This window comes from Felis catus, chromosome A1, assembly GCF_018350175.1.
Source record: "Felis catus isolate Fca126 chromosome A1, F.catus_Fca126_mat1.0, whole genome shotgun sequence".
NCBI lineage: Eukaryota > Metazoa > Chordata > Mammalia > Carnivora > Felidae > Felis > Felis catus.
In genome coordinates this window covers 20,460,001-20,477,405 of record NC_058368.1, presented here as the reverse complement: position 1 = coordinate 20,477,405, position 17,405 = coordinate 20,460,001, and the positions used below count along the sequence as shown (strand labels likewise).

Sequence of the window (17,405 nt, the reverse complement as noted above, 5' to 3'; positions counted from 1 at the left end):
GCCTGAAAAGCTCCCCCCCCCCCCAACTTTGCGGAGACTTGGGGCTTCTCCCAGATGCAGACACCTGAAAGGTTTTCCGTATCCAGGAAACGACCAGGAATATGAGAAGAGACACAGATGTCAAACTGCCAGGTGATAACAAGGGGGAAACCTTTTCTATTGAATCCAGGTGCATGGGGTTAAAACCGGTGTAATTTTTTTTTCATCAGAGAATTCCTCTGATATTCAGGGGAAAGAGAAACAAATTCATTGCCTCGCCCAACACGGGCACATTACACGGCTGGGCTCTGGAGAAGCCACCTGTCTCTGCAGGCTTAGTGTCAGCTAACTGCCCTCGTGTATTCTCAAGCACATCTGCTGGGCTGGTTCTTGTATGCTTGGGGCTGGCTTTTCCCTGTGACCACCTGTGGAGGAGGCCCTAAGGACAGAAGGCCGACTTGCTGTGCCCTCAGAGACGCCATGAAAAACAGAAACCACAGCCCCTGCTGCCTGAACCCCTGTGGGCTGCACAGGAACCAGCCTAAAGCTCCCCAGCCTCACTCACACTTGCAACAATTCTGCCCCAGGGTCTCGGGTACCAGGCAAGGATGCTGACACGGGGTCCGCCAGCAATAATCCCTAGACGCCATCACAGCACGACCCAAAGCCACAGTGGCTGCAGGAATAAGCAAAGGAAGATCAACCGGGACCCAAAGAGGGATGTCATGTCGTCCAAGAACCTGAAGGCACCAGAGGACTTTCTCTGCTTTCTGCACAAGCCCCCTGGAGCCTGGGCAGCAGAGGCTGCTGGCCTTTTCTTCCTCTCCAGGCCCCAGCTCACTGTGTGCTCCATGCTGGTGAGAAGGGAGGGTAAAGGAAAGGAGGGTATGCTGGGTCAAAGTGTCACCTCAAAGTCCATGTCTACTTGGAACCTCCAAATGTCACCTTATTTAGAAATGGGAAATGCAGAAAGAAGGGAGGAAAGAAGGAAATAGATTCTGAGAGCGTATAATTATGCCAGAGACCACATTTGATATTTTCACATATATCATCTCATATAATCCGAAAAATAACTCTGAGGGGTAGATATTATTATTCTCATAGACCAATGAGAAAACGAAAACTGAGTAAGTAATTGCCCTCAGCTATTAAACTAGAAAGAAGCAGAACTGTATTCTTTCTTCGTCCTGACCCTCTTCCCATCTGGGCCAGGGGAGTGAGCAAGTTAATATAATATACTATCCCTTGCTGAGACATCTGCACCAGGAATCAGCCTGAAAGTCCACGTGCATTGTAAGTGGGACCATTCACAAGGGTTCCCCCATTATGACCCCGTCAATGGCATTTTAATATCTGGATAGATGGGAAGACCTCCCGTGGCAGAGCAGATGGGGAAGAAGGGCCCTCAGCCCCCCCACAAAGTACACCGTGTCTATTTCTAGAAAAATGCAAGTGTGGTTGGCATAAGAGGATTTTCAATGCTGTTCCTCCTGTGAGCCCAGGGCTAATCGTGACGATCCATTTCAAAGTTATTACCTCTGTCAAAGCCATCATCAAGGCCAAACATGAAAGTGGTGTATAGATGATAAAACTCAAGAGTGACACTCATGATGTTCGTCGGTAAGAAGCTATTCAAATGGAAAGGATGGATTACTGGATTAGGGTGGGGCCTGGATCTAATCCTTATAAAAAGAGGGAAACGTGGACACAGAGACACAGGCACAGGGAGAAAACGGCCACGTGAGGATGGAAGCAGAAAGTGGAGTGGTGCTGTCCCAAGGAGCGCCTGGGGCCCCCAGAACCTGGAAAAGGAAGGATCCTTCCCTAGAGCCTTCAGAGGAAGCCTGGCCTCGCTGATGCCTTGATTTCAGGCTTCCAGTCCCCTGAACTATGAAAGAATAAAAACTATCCAGTTTGTAGGTACAGTCGATCCTCATTATTTGCAGATTCCGTATTTGCAAATTTACCCACTCACTAAAATGTATCTGTAATATCTGTAACCCCAAAATCTCTAGCACGGAGCCTTAGCCGTCGCTCCTGAGCAGGTGCAGAGTGGCAAAACAATGGCGTCCCCCAACCCACATGTTTCTAGCTAACATCAAATGAGGCCGTGTGCTCTGTATTCTTGTTTCATTTCTCATAAATAAGCGGCCTTTCTGCAATTCATTTAGCGCTATGGTTTTACATTTGTGCACTTTTTGTTGGCGATTGTGCTGTTCAAAATGCCCCAAGAACAGTGCTGAAGTGCTGTCTGGTGTTCCTAAGAAGGTTGTGATGTACCTTACAGACAAAATACGTGTGTTAGATAAGATTCATTCAGGTATGAGTTATAGCGGTACTGGCCATGAGTCCAATGTTAATTTTATATATATATATATATATATATATATATATATATATATATATATATATACACACACACAATATATAACTGTATATAAGCATTATATTATATATAATATATTAACAACAATATACATATTATATATAATATATATAAATATATTAAGATCTTTAAACAGAAATGCATAAAACAAGGTTATTGACTTATTGGTTGATGAAAATATTGTGGCCAAAGGCTTTCAGGAATCTAACCTGTGTTTCTTCTCGGAACAATGGCTCAGTATTGCTAATTCAGTGTTCGCAGGGACTTGGCAGACCAGAACCACTGTGGCTGATGAGAATCGATTGTACTTTGTTACAGCAGCCCTAAGATACCAAAACAAAGCCCTCTTCAGACTTACCGAGAACCTTGCAGGCCTCTTGGATGAGCTTAATGGTGATGATGTCATCATACACCGTGTAGGTCATGAAGGCATCTTGCACTTCTGCGGAAGTTCTGAAAGATAAACCATGAAGCAATGAAAACCCAGCAACTGGAGCTTTGCCTCAAGGATATACTCAGTAACTCGCGAGATATAATATAGCAAGAACACTCTCGATCATGAGGAACAGGAGGCAGTGGAGTATTTAGGGGTCCTCTCCTCTAAGATATCTTCTCCGGACACCAGCTTCGGGCAAGAGCTCCCTTCTCAAGTATCTACGGTAGGCTAGGTGTTTCCCTAATTTATATCAAAATTATTAGTCTTCCCCTCTAGACTGTGCCCCTTGAGCATGGGTATTATGACTTATTTTTATCTTTGAACCCCCAGCAAGAGGTACAGTGGTTGGCACAAGTCAAGAACCTAATACGTGTTAGTGAACATGGAACTCTGTGGTCGCAGAGCCTCATTCTCTAAAGCAAGTAAGACAGCTGCTTGAGAATCTCACTGCTTTGCAACATGGTAGCTTTGTTTTAGGAGCTGGCGATGGACTTTAGTCTTAAAACAGTTAGCCAAACCTGGTAAAAAAAAAAAAGGGGGGGGCTTAACCTGGGAGTTAGGCTCTTGGCTTGCTTCTTGTGTGAACCATTAAACTGCAGGTAGCAATTCAGTCAATTCAAGAGGCTGGGCTTGGGAATGCTTCCCTGAGAAAGGGAGATTTACTGAGACCAGCATTCTGGACAGAGTGAATAGGCTCCAAGGCAGCAGAGAGAATGAAGAACCAAGAAGAATACAAAACATTTGAGTTTATCCCAGAACACGTCACAGAATCTTGGAAGAAGCGTGAAATTTCCTAGTAGTCCAATTCTCCCATTCTATATTACCTCTGACTGCTAGCCTTCTAGTTTCTTCTTAACGGCTTTCAGTGCCAAGAATCTCACTCTTCTGCAAGGCAGCACCTTAGATTTACAGACTGCTCTCTTGGACAGAAAGTCTTTTCTTACGTTGAACCAAAACCTACTTCTAGACCTTGGTAATGGGCATCTGCTTTCGGCCATGGAGCTGACAGATTATTTCTGATCATCCCCCTTACTGTTGAGGAGATGGGAGCTCAGAAAGGTTGTCTTCCCAGCATCCCCCAGCTGACGTGTGAGCGACCTGGGTTCTGAGCTCTGAAGCCCACACAGTCCTGGCACCTCGCCATCGCAGTTCCACTCACCGGTCTTGGATCTGCACCCTGGGGACACGCAGATGGTGTTGGTCCCACCTCCAGATACCAGCCCTCTAATACTTGAAGATCTTTATTCATTCCTAAAGCTTTCCCCGCCCCCCACCCCGGGCTAGACACTCCTTGATCTTCCTGGACTTCATCTTTCTCACTATTAAATGGGAGAATAATACCTGTCCCACATTTCTGGCAGGAGTATTGATGAGGATAAAAGAGGGTAGCCGGAGTGAAAGGAGAGAATAAGTACCACACGGATGCAAGGAGGAGTTGTGGTAATAAAACAAGGGCACAGAGACGGCATGCTGTGTCAGGGGTGAGCCAGCCAGGAGTCGGGAAACCCTGGTTCCAAATCTATCCCCGATACAAACAAGCTCTGAGGGAAAATGACTTTCTCTCTTGGCACCTCGATATCCTTACTGGTAAAGTAAAGGAGGTGGTTGGTAAGATCAGCGTTCCTTAACATTTAAAAAAAAAATTTTTTTTTAAGATTTTTTAATGTTTATTTATTTTGAGAGAGAGAGAAAGAGAGTGGGGGAGAGGCAGAGAAAGAGGGAGATAGAAGATACGAAGTGGTCTCTGTGCTGACAGCAGAGAGCCCCGATGCGGGACTCGAACTCACGAACTGTGAGATCACGACCTGAGCGGAAGGTGGATGCTTAACCGACTGAGCCACCCAGGCGCCCCAAACCTTTTGTTTCAGTCCATGTTCCCCTCCTCACCCCCCACACACTTGCTAGAGCTTCTCAAACAGCCCTGTAGGGGCACTTGACCATCATGAACTAGAAGCTCTCTGGGTTTCTCTCCACTTGTAAGATTCCTATTCTGGTCCATGTCTGTACAGTGCCTTCTAAGCATCATCAAAGGCAGCTGTTCAGAAAAGCTGAATGTGATCCCCAGGGCAGACAAAGGATGCCCTTAACCACCGCTACTCTCTTCAGCGGGGGGCTCTCTGCCGTGTTGTCATCACCCTCCATCTACTTGCCCAGGGCCTGCGGGCCTTTGTGAAACCTTGGACCCTGCTTCTATGCCTGTTTCATAGAAACACCATGAGCGACGTCCAAATTTAAACCTGATGTGTTATCATCATTTATTCAGAAGGCCCCCAAAGGGATTATGTCATCTCCAAGACCCTTGGAAATGTAACAGACTCCGCCGCACCTCCCAGGCTTCTGGTGGGACCACCCACCCATCCCTGTCTGGATCTGGCAGCCTCTCCTTTCCTATAGGCTGAACTTGTAATGCTTTAGTGTCAAATATTGATTTGGTCTGTATATATGTTGCCCGTCTCTGGGATGCCAGACATGCCCAGACTGTTATGATTACACAGGAATTGCCAGCCTTGCTTATTGAGCTCCATAATCTTGTATATGCCACCTCCCACAGGGTCAGTGTCTGCTCGCATATATAGTCATTCAAACTGCTATAGTGAAGCAGTACGTTCGCAAAGAATAAAAGCAAATAAATAAACCAATTGGTAACCTTCCCACGAGGTGGCAACACCTCCGCTAAGAAGGGAAGGAGAGAGCAATGGCCCTCAGAAGACATTTTTAAAAGACTGGGGGCTGGAAAAGCAGTGTGGGAAATGAAGTAAGTTGACGTTTCAAACTCACACAAAGAGGAGCACGTTTCACGTAACGTGAAAAATGCCAACCACAGAGGTGGCCACACATACACATATTCAGGAGATCTGGCGAATCAGTCTTTAACTGGAGTAGTTGGCCATTAAATGTACGTGCCTCTGGGGGCGCCCGGCTGGCTCAGTCGGTTAAGCGTTCCAACTTCGCTCGGGTCATGATCTCATGGTCCGTGAGTTTGAGCCCTGTGTTGGGCTCTGTGCTGATAGCTCGGAGACTGGAGCCTGTTTCCAGTTCTGTGTCTCCCTCTCTTTCTGCCCCTCCCCCTCCCATGCTCTGTCTCTGTCTCTATCTCTCTGCCTCTCAAAAATAAATGTGAAAAATAAATAAATGTACATCCCTCTTTAGTTAGTTTTAACTAGTGATACCCAGAGTAACTGGGCAGGAAACCAGGGCCAGGCTGTCTACTCCAGAATAACTTGGGGATCTAAATAAACATACAGATTCCTGGGCCCTAGAGGTGGTGCCTGGAAATCCATATTTATTTAACCACTCATCTCAGATATCTCTCCAAGGCTTGGAAACCACTGCTCAGAAACACTTTCTAGGATTCAATCTGGCAAGGCCACATATTACAAATTATAGATCTTACATTGTTCAGCATTATACAACTGATGTAATGGTTTCTAAGAGTCCAGAGTGAGCCATAAAGCCCACAGGAAAAATAAATAGCACGTTGTAGCAAGTTTCAGGCCAAGAAAAAGGGATCAATTCTAAGCCATGGGAAATCACTCCCTCAAGAGCTCCTTTCTGGTAGGTAGAGAATCCATGTAACAAACTTGTGTAAGCATGTGACTCAAGGTGTAGTTGGGGAAGAAGAGGCCCTGAGAGTTGCACGGCCTGTCCTAGTGTCATGACCACCTGGTATTTAGAAGAAGCCCCAGCTTGTCATTCTAGCCAAGCTGGAAAGTCACAAAAGCTTTCGTGACCGAAGTCCAGACCTGTTGGGTTGACACACATAGTTCTCCAGAACCTAGACCCTGCACCCCATCCCTTACCTCCAGCCACCTCCCGTACTCATTCCTCAGGATGCTTGAAGTTCCTGGGACTCGCCGTGCCAGATCCTTCCCGTGGACTCTCCCCCGACTGGAACAGCCTCACTCTCTCTTATCTGGCCAACTTTTGTTCCTCCTTCCCAACTCAGCCTCAGAATCACCAGCTCTGGTCAGTAGGAGCTGAAGTCAGATTCTAGCACCTCTCCTCTGAGCTCCTGAGTCTCCCCCACTTACCTATCTTAACACTGGCTGCACCGTAACCTTTGATTTACCTGTCCACGGGCTTCCTAGACTACAGGCTCCAAAGAGCAGGAAAACGGCATTTGATCTCCTATCTTTAATATACCTGGCACACAATAAGAGCCTGATAGGTCGTCATAAGAGGTGTACAAAGTGTGTGTGAGAGACCTAACTTGTTAGAGGCTTAGGTATCCACTGTGTGAGTCGGGAGACCTGGAAATGAATCCTGGCCCTACCACAGTCGAGCTGGGTGACTTGAAACAAATCTCCCTGTGCCTCCATTTCTCCATGTTTACCCTGAGAGTATTGGGTCAGGTCAACATTTCCAAGGAGAATTTGATGTACAACTCTCCTCTGCCCTGCCCTCCCATCTCCCCAGCTACCATACAATGTGATTCACTGAGAATGACTCTGGCACCTAAACCAGCAGTTCTCAAAGTGTGTTCCATGGAAGCCTGGGGGGGGGGGGGTGCCTAAGAAGCTTCTCAGGGTCCATGAGGTCAGAACGATTTTCATAATAAAATTAAGACACTGTTTGCCCTTTTGGCTGGCTAAAATGTGATCTACCCATTCCAAAGCATTGGTAGGTAGATCTGTTAGTGCCCTACATAGCGTGAATCAAGGCAGTGGCTCTAAGCTGCACTGAGTAGTTATCATATTCTTCACTGCCACACACTCGTGGTAAAGAAAAACAAAGCGGGTTCCACTTCAAACTGTCCTTAAAGATGCAATAAAACTAGGCGCCTGGGTGGCTCATTTGATTATACATCCAACTTTGGTTCAGGTCATGATCTCACGGTCCGTGGGTTTGAGCCCGGTGTGGGGCTCTGTGCTGACAGCTCAGAGCCTGGACCCTGCTTCGGATTCTGTCTCCCTCTCTCTCTGTCCCTCCCCCGCTTGTGCTCGCTCGCTCTCTCTCTCTGTCTCAAAAATAACTTTTCTTTTAAAAGATGCAACAAAATGGTCAATTTTCTTAAATCTTGGCCCTGAGTACACATCTTTTGAACATTCTGCATGACAAAGTGGGAAGTGCACATCAACAGAAAGCACCTCTCCTGTGTATGGAAAGAGGATGGTCAGCTCGAGGAAAAACACTTTTATGATGGTCTTTGTGAGCCGAAGTAGCTACCGTTTTCATGGAACATCATTTCTACTGAGAAGAACCCCCGACAGACGGACCACGGTTACTCAGAATTGGATACTTGGCAGACATTTTCTTAAAAAACAGAACAAAGTTAACTTGTCACTTCAAGAAAAATAACTGACAGAATGTGTTGCCAGTGATAAAACTCAAGCTCTCAAGTGAGAATTGGAATTTGGGGAAACTTGCGTCTGCTACCGTGAGCTCATTAGCTTCCCATGATGAGAGTGTGGTGATATTAACAAGTGTGATTTTGACATTGTATAATGCATTAGGGCAATAGTCACAAGATCTGCATAACTCTGTCAGCTCATATTTTCCAAATGACTAATGATGATAGGACAAAATGATGGTAAAAGACGTTTCAATGTACACCACAGGCCAAAGGAGTCGCACTCAACATTGTAACTCATCCTTGAGAAACTACCCCTGGCAGAGCTTTTGTGAAGTTTAAAAGAACATCCACCGGTATCTGAAAAGAGCATTAAAGTACTTCCTCCTCCTATATTTTCTTCATACATTTCACCGAAAACACAGATCGCAACAGATAAAGCGGAGAAAATAGAATCCAGCTAGGAAGGCAAACATTGAAGACATTTGCAAACAATGTAAAGCAATGTCTCCCTTCTAATTATTTTATTTGGCTCATAGTTATTTTTCATAAAAATATTTATGCTCACATGTAATAGGTTTATTATTGCTATTTTTAAATAAATCAATAAATAACCACTTATTAAAACTTCTCAGGTTTAATTCCCAATATAGTAAAGGCCAATAGATAAATGTTCTTAGCGTCTTCAATAATTTTTAAGGTTAAAAAGTCTTCCTAAGGCCAAATTGTTTGAGAACTTCCAATTTAAACCCAGAGTGAATCAGGTTTGCTTTGGAAGCAGAGGAAGCTGAGGCTTCTGGGGAAGAAACAGCCCTGCCCAGCCTCCCTTGTTTGGAACCACCCCAGCCTGGGAGGGTGGTGGAAGGACCACCCCGTATGCCCTGATGATGGTTCTAGGCCCTTCTGGAAGGGACTGCGGACCAGCCAGCCCCCAGAGCCAGCTCCTCCTGATGGACTCAAAAGCATCCAGACCTTAATGTGACCCCTAAAATAGGCATCTGAAAGAGAGGCTTCAGCTCCCTGATTGGAGACCACCTGCTACATAGGGGAGCTGCCCTAAAACAACAGTGGGAAGGTGGGGAAAGAGAGGTGAGACACGTAGAAGTAGACAAAGGGCTGGCATTCTTCTAGAACTTGCCATCGGGAAAGAAGCACACGTGGTAAGCAACTGCCTAGAAAGTTACAGATGGACAGAAAGGAATTTGTCTAAGCTATCAATAAAAATAAAACACAATAAAAACAATTTTCAGCCAACCGTGTTAGGGGTACATTCATTCTGTTCTCTTGATGGAAAATGATCTCATTAAATCATTGTCATATGAACAGGTAAGCCAAAAGCAGCCAAAGATGCGGGGAAAAATAGAAAGGTGGGTCAGGTGTTAATAAATATGTGTTACCTTTTGGACCATTGATATTAATGTTATCTGTCAACTTTAAAATTTTTATTCTCCTTCTAAATAAATACTCACTTTTGAGGCCAAATTTTTATTTGTAATTTTTAAAATTTTTTTTTTAATTTACATCCAAGTTAGTTAACATATATTGCAACAATGATTTCAGGAGTAGATTCCTTAATGCCCCATGCCCGTTTAGCCCATCCATTTCCCACAACCCCTCCAGCAACCCTCTATATTTGTTCTCTATATTTAAGAGTCTCTTATGTTTTGTCCCCCTCCCTGTTTTTATATTCTTTTTGCTTCCCTTCCCTTATGTTCATCTGCTTTGTATTGTAAATTCCTCATATGAGTGAAGTCATATGATATTTGTCTTTCTCTGACTAATTTCTCTTAGCGTAATACCCTCTAGTTCCATCCACGTAGTTGCAAATGGCCAGATATCATTCTTTTGGATTGCCAAGTAATACTCCATTGTGTGTGTATGTATGTGTCTGTGTATATATATATACATATATATATATATGTATATATATATATGTATATATGTATGTATATATGTATATATATATGTATATATGTATATATGTATACATATACATATGTATATGTATACATATGTATACATATGTATATATGTATATATGTATATATGTATGTATATATGTATATATATATGTATATATGTATATATATATATATACACAGACACATACACCACATCTTCTTATCCATTCATCAGTCAATGGACATTTGGGCTCTTTCCATAGTTTGGCTATTGTTGATAGAGCTGCTATAAATATTGGGGTTCATGCATCCCTCCGAAACAGCACCCTGTATCCCTTAGATAGATACCTAGTAGTGCAAGTGCTGGGTCATAGGGTAGTTCTATTTTTAATTTTTTGAGGAACCTCCATACTGTTTTCCAGAGTGGCTGCACCAGCTTGCATTGCCACCAGCAGTGCAAAAGACATCCTCTTCCTCCGCATCCTCGCCAACATCTATTGTTGCCTGAGTTGTAACTGTTAGCCATTCTGACAGGTGGAAGGTGGTATCTCATGGTGGTTTTGATTTGTATTTCCCTGATGATGAGTGATGTTGAGCATTTTTTCACGCGCCGGTTGGCCATCTGGATGTCTTCTTTGGAAAAGTGTCTATTCATGTCTTTTGTCCATTTCTTCACTGGATTATGTGTTTTTTGGGTGTTGAGTTTGTTAAGTTCTTTATAGATTTTGGATACTAGCCCTTCATCTGATATGTCGTTTGCAAGTATCTTCTCCCACTCCGTTGGCTGCCTTTTAGTTTTGCTGATTGTTTCCTTCGCTGTGCAGAAGTTTTTTATCTTGATGAGGTCCCAATAGTTCATTTTTGCTTTGATTTCCCTTGCTTCCAGAGACACGCCGAGTAAGAAGTTGCTGAGGTCAAAGAGGTTTTTGCCCGTTTTCTCCTCCAGGATTTTGATGGCTTCCTGTCTTACGTTGAGGTCTTTCATCCATTTTGAGTTTATTTTTGTGTCTGGTGTAACAAAGTGGCCCAGGTTCATTCTTCTGCATGTCGCTGTCCAGTTTTCCCAACACGACGTGCTGAAGAGACTGTCTTTATTCCATGGATATTCTTTCCTGCTTTGTCAAAGATTGGTTGGCCATACGTTTGTGGGTCCATTTCTGGGTTCTCTATTCTGTTCCGTTGATCTGAGTGTCTGTTTTTGTGCCAGTCCTGCACCTTCTTGGTGCTTAAAACTTTGTAATACAGCTTGAAATCTGGAATTGTGATGCCTCCAGCTTTGGTTTTCTTTTTCAGGATTGCTTTGGCTATTTGGGGTCTTCCCTGGTTCCATACAAGTTTTAGAGTTGTTTGTTCTAGCTCTGTGAAGAATGCTGGTGTTATTTTGATAGGGATTGCTTTATTTGTAATTTTATATTCTTTTTATTTTATATTCTTTTTTAAAGGAGGATCTCCAAATTACATAAACTTCAGGCCTTATAATATCTGTTTCTACCCCTGCTAAATTTATCTTCCATATATTCCCACTAAACAAAAATATTTTCAAGCTTTACTTTTGATGGCCTTTATTAGAAAATTAATTTCTTGGGGCGCCTGGGTGGCGCAGTCGGTTAAGCGTCCGACTTCAGCCAGGTCACGATCTCGCGGTCCGTGAGTTCGAGCCCCGCGTCAGGCTCTGGGCTGATGGCTCAGAGCCTGGAGCCTGTTTCCGATTCTGTGTCTGCCTCTCTCTCTGCCCCTCCCCCGTTCATGCTCTGTCTCTCTCTGTCCCAAAAATAAAAAATAAACGTTGAAAAAAAAATTAAAAAAAAAGAAAATTTCTTTTTTATATATGTAATAATATGATGATATTAAATATTTTTAAATGTTCTAAGCACTTGAATATTCTGATATCTTTTGGGGAGTGAGTCCACCCACTGAGACATACTAACCAAATTGATTTCTCAAGGCCCTTGTGGTTCTGATGACATGATTTTAGGCAGCCAGATAAACCAGGAAACACACTCATGGCCAGGAATGGAGTGAGAGTGGGATAGAGCCAACATTCCTCGATTTAAGTCAAAACATAGAAACTGTCTGCTTTTACCTACTTTTTAACCAGACCTTATTTATGGGAAAAGCAGAGAACATGGACAGAGTGAGTGAGGCTTAGTGAGTTCATAGGATGGAGGTGGTTTAGCGGAAGGGGGATGAATAGCAGCCCTCCTGATTGTTTCTGGCTCAAATAGTTTTTCCATGCATTCGAAAGCATTTGTTTGTTTGTTTGTTTAATGTTTATTTTAAGAGAGGGGGAGGGGGCCTAGGGAGGGAGAGAGAGAATCCCAAGCAGTCTCCATGCCGTCAGCATAGAGCCCGATGTGAGGCTCGAACTCATGAACTGTGACATCATGACCTGATCCAAAATCAACAGTCAGACACTCAACCAACTGAGCCACCCAGGCGCCCCTGAAAGGATGTTTTTTTAAGATGTTATAATGTCAGGTGCTTTTCTTATTTAGTAAGAACAAGATCCCAAAAATGTAGAGGCAGGGGTCCTTGAACATTTTAGGTCACAGAGCACTTAGGGGTTCTGATGAATACCATGTACCCTTTCCCCAGAAAATACATGTATACACATGTGTACTTTTTCAAAGATGATTTCAAATGTTCTCAGACCCTCTCAAGCCTATCCATGAGCCTCTAGTTAAGAACTCACAACACATCCTCTCAATAGGTGTAGAAAAGTCATTTGACAAAATACAGCATCCTTTCTTGATAAAAGCCTTCAAGAAAGTAAGGATAGAAGGATCATAGCTCAAGATCATAAACGTCATATACAAAAGACTCACAGTTAATATCATCCTCAATGGGGAAAACCTGAGAGCTTTCCCCCAAGGTCAGGAACACAACAAGTATGCCTACTCTTACCACTGTTATTCAACATAGTGTTGGAAGTCTTAGCCTCAGCAATCAGACAACATAAAGAAAGAAAAGACATCAAAATTGGCAAGGAGGAAGTCAAATTTTCACTCTTCACAGATGACATGATAATCTATGAGGAAAATCCAGAAGACTTCACAAAAAATCTGCTAGAACTGATCCATGAATTCAGCAAGGTCACAGGATATAAAATCAATGTACAGAGATCAGTTACATTTCTATACACCAATAATGAAGCAGTGGAAAGAGAAATCAAGGAATCGATCCCGTTTACTATTATACTAAAAACTATAAAATATCTAGGAATAAACCTAACTAAAGAGGTGAAAAACCTATGCACTGAAAACTATAGAAAGCTTATGAAATAAATTGAAGACACACAAAAAAAATCGAAAAACGTTCCATGCTCCTGGATAGGAAGAACAAATATTGTTAAAATGTAGCTACTACCCAAAGCAATCTACATATTCAATGCAATCCGTATCAAAATAACACCAGCATTCTTCACAGAGCTAGAACAAACAACTCTAAAACTTGTATGGAACCAGGGAAGACCCCAAATAGCCAAAGCAATCCTGAAAAAGAAAACCAAAGCTGGAGGCATCACAATTCCAGATTTCAAGCTGTATTACAAAGTTTTAAGCATCAAGAAGGTGCAGGACTGGCACAAAAACAGACACTCAGATCAACGGAACAGAATAGAGAACCCAGAAATGGACCCACAAACGTATGGCCAACCAATCTTTGACAAAGCAGGAAAGAATATCCATGGAATAAAGACAGTCTCTTCAGCACGTCGTGTTGGGAAAACTGGACAGCGACATGCAGAAGAATGAACCTGGGCCACTTTGTTACACCAGACACAAAAATAAACTCAAAATGGATGAAAGACCTCAACGTAAGACAGGAAGCCATCAAAATCCTGGAGGAGAAAACGGGCAAAAACCTCTTTGACCTCAGCAACTTCTTACTCGGCGTGTCTCTGGAAGCAAGGGAAATCAAAGCAAAAATGAACTATTGGGACCTCATCAAGATAAAAAACTTCTGCACAGCGAAGGAAACAATCAGCAAAACTAAAAGGCAGCCAACGGAGTGGGAGAAGATACTTGCAAACGACATATCAGATGAAGGGCTAGTATCCAAAATCTATAAAGAACTTAACAAACTCAACACCCAAAAAACACATAATCCAGTGAAGAAATGGACAAAAGACATGAATAGACACTTTTCCAAAGAAGACATCCAGATGGCCAACCGGCGCATGAAAAAATGCTCAACATCACTCATCATCAGGGAAATACAAATCAAAACCACCATGAGATACCACCTTCCACCTGTCAGAATGGCTAACAGTTACAACTCAGGCAACAACAGATGTTGGCGAGGATGCGGAGGAAGAGGATGTCTTTTGCACTGCTGGTGGCAATGCAAGCTGGTGCAGCCACTCTGGAAAACAGTATGGAGGTTCCTCAAAAAATTAAAAATAGAACTACCCTACGACCCAGCACTTGCACTACTAGGTATCTGTCTAAGGGATACAGGGTGCTGTTTCGGAGGGATGCATGAACCCCAATATTTATAGCAGCTCTATCAACAATAGCCAAACTATGGAAAGAGCCCAAATGTCCATCGATGGATGAATGGGTAAAGAAGATGTAGTGTATATATACAATGGAGTATTACTTGGCAATCCAAAAGAATGATATCTGGCCATTTGCAACTACGTGGATGGAACTAGGGTGTATTATGCTAAGCAAAATTAGAGAAAGACAAATATTATATGACTTCACTCATGTGAAATTTAAGAAACAAAAAAGAAAGATGAATTAAGGGAAGAGAAGCAAAAATAATATAAAAACAGAGAAGGAGACAAACAATAAGAGACTCTTACATACAGAGAACAAACTGAAGGTTGCTGGTAGGGTGTTGGGTGGGAAGATGGGCTAAATGGGCAATGGGCAACAAAGAGGACACTTGCTGGGATGAGCCCCGAGTGTTATTTGTAAGTGATGAATCACTAAATTCACTTCCTGAAATCATTATTACACTATATGTTAACTAACTTGGATTTAAACTTAAAAGAAGAACCCACAACACATCTCTCCTAAATTGATTAGTTTGGGCTTGATAAGCATCCATCCATCTGCCATTCATTTATTCCTCTTCCATTCATGCGTACATAAATCATGCAGGAATCCATCCCTTCCCTCTGCACTTGTTTCTACAGTGGAGAAATATGACATTCATGCTGGCTCTATCCAGAACCTCTTCTCAGGGACCCTACACTCTGAAGTCCACCTGATTGGACCAGGTATTGGCTCCTGACCAAAGTCAGTCTGTCAAATCCTCTGTCTCAAGTGAAAGCGACAGTGTCTGGAATTGAGACACTGAGAAACTGAGTCTATCAAATGATTGTAACCTCTTGAATTGAAAGGACATATAAAAAAATGGGGAGAAAAATTAAGATATGTTCAGAGAGAGACAGGAAAATAGAGGCAACATAAAAAGATACATAGAGATGGAGAGAGGTCCACTGACCTTCTATTTCCTCTGTGGTCTCTCTGCTTTCCACAGTTGAGCTCTGTGAATTCTACTAACCCTACCCTCTGACTCCTAACTGACTACTTCATTAAACTTTAGCTCACAGAGTGAATTGCTGATCCCTGCAAGCAAAGTCCTGGACTAGGTTCCAGACTCTTCTCTATGTCAGTCATCTCAATCTTCACAAGAGGATAAGGTGAGTACCATCATTATCTCCATTCAGAAGTGAGGGCACCAAGACTCAAAGACCTCAGTAACCCATTGCAGTCAGAATAAAATTCCCACTCCTTTCCTTCTTTAATCACTTGGATATTCTGGTCCTTAACCATGTCTCCACTTCCATCTCCTACCAGACTCTCAGTCATGATACTCCAGTCACAGTGAGGTTTCTTCTGGGTCTCAAATTTACTAAACCCAGTCCCACCTCAGGACCTTTGCACTTACTGTTCTCTCTGCCTAGAGCACACATACTTCCCTAACTCAAAGATGGCTCCTTCCTACGTTTCAGCCCAGATATCACCTTTGTAGAGAAGCCTTTTCTGACCACCTCAGAGAAACGGACATTTTCCATCCCTGGTCACTAACAAGTACCATTTATCTTACAGCCCTTAGCGTGATACTTGCTTATTGTCTGCCTCCAGCCCCATGCTGGAATACACATTCCCGAAGAACAGAGACTTCATCTGTTCCCTTCACAACTGTTCCCAGCGCCAAGAATTCAGTTTGGCGCATACTAGGAGCTGAAGAAATACTTGTTGAATAAGTAAACTTGCCCACATCAAACAGCTAGTAAATGATACAGGCAAAATGTAAAGGTTGATCTGACTCCAGAGGCCCTACTCTTCCCGACCTGTTAGCTGCCTCTCATTGTTCAGTCTTGATAAAGACTTTAGCCAGAAGGTTATAAAAGAGTGGTTCATAATTAGAAATCTATAAATCTAGGCTACATGAGAGAGAAATAAACAATGCAGGCAAAGGAGGAGAAACATCTGCTCCTGATTATATCATATAAAATAAAATTTAGGTCATAAAGTCTGGAGACATACTTCATTTTACCTAATCATTCCTTCTTAAAATTCGTGTAGGAATTGATGGGCTTTTCTTTTTCAGCTAAAATTCTATTTTAAAAGCACCAGGGAACTTGTTATTTAAATGTACCCTGAAGCAAATCCTTTTGCACGGCAAATAATCCTGCCTTAATTTGCATTTTATAAGTTGAATTTTCTGCACTATAGTTTTTTTTTTTTAATGAGTTCTAATATGATGCAATTTTCATTGCTGGTTGAGCTCGTTAGATAGGCTTTGCTTTTGGTTTAAAGATTTTTTCCAATGTGATCACATACGTGTCTAGTGCTGTATTTGCAAACATATCCTCTGAGACTCAATTAAGCAGAGTTGGTACTTCAAGATTAAAAGATGTAGAGCCCAGTTGTACAGACTCTGGATAAGGCCTCACTGGGGTCTCTGTTCCTGGACATATTTCTCTGATTCTTTTGCATCTCTCCTTCCAATGTCCTGTCATCTTGGAGTTCCTGCAGATCCCAGGGCTTGCTGATTGTTTGGGTATGCCATAAGAAATATTCCTCAGGAGCAGGAGAAGAATATGTCCTATTCCTCTCAGCGGGGGTACCCCAAGGGTCCAAAAGGAAGAAACCACTTCTATCTACTTACACATGGAAAGTTGCTTCATCTGCTCCCTAACATTGGGGAACACCAGAGACCTTCCATTAACAGTGCATCTCAGCTGGACACACTTGCTGTTTTACCTCTACCCATGTCTAAATGCTCCAGGTATATATCTGGTTATTTCCAGTTATTCCCAGAGCCCTGGCCTTTCTCCTGGGCAGACTATTTGGGGCCACCTGCTAAGCTGAGGCTAAAAGTTCTAACCAGGAATTCAGATGGTGCAAGCATCATGAGTCAAAAATCAGTCAACAAAAATCAGTCCCTCCCTCC

The 17,405-nt window shown here is 42.9% G+C and overlaps 1 long non-coding RNA gene across 1 annotated transcript in view; it reads left to right on the top strand.

Annotated features, from left to right (window-relative positions):
- The first annotated feature begins 14,880 nt into the window (after positions 1 to 14,880).
- The window catches only part of LOC102900780, a 28,530-nt gene continuing 26,005 nt past the window's right edge, over positions 14,881 to 17,405 (top strand). The window contains exon 1 of the long non-coding RNA XR_006594432.1: positions 14,881 to 17,405. This exon is cut by the window's right edge and continues 1,033 nt beyond it. This is a non-coding gene — a long non-coding RNA (uncharacterized LOC102900780).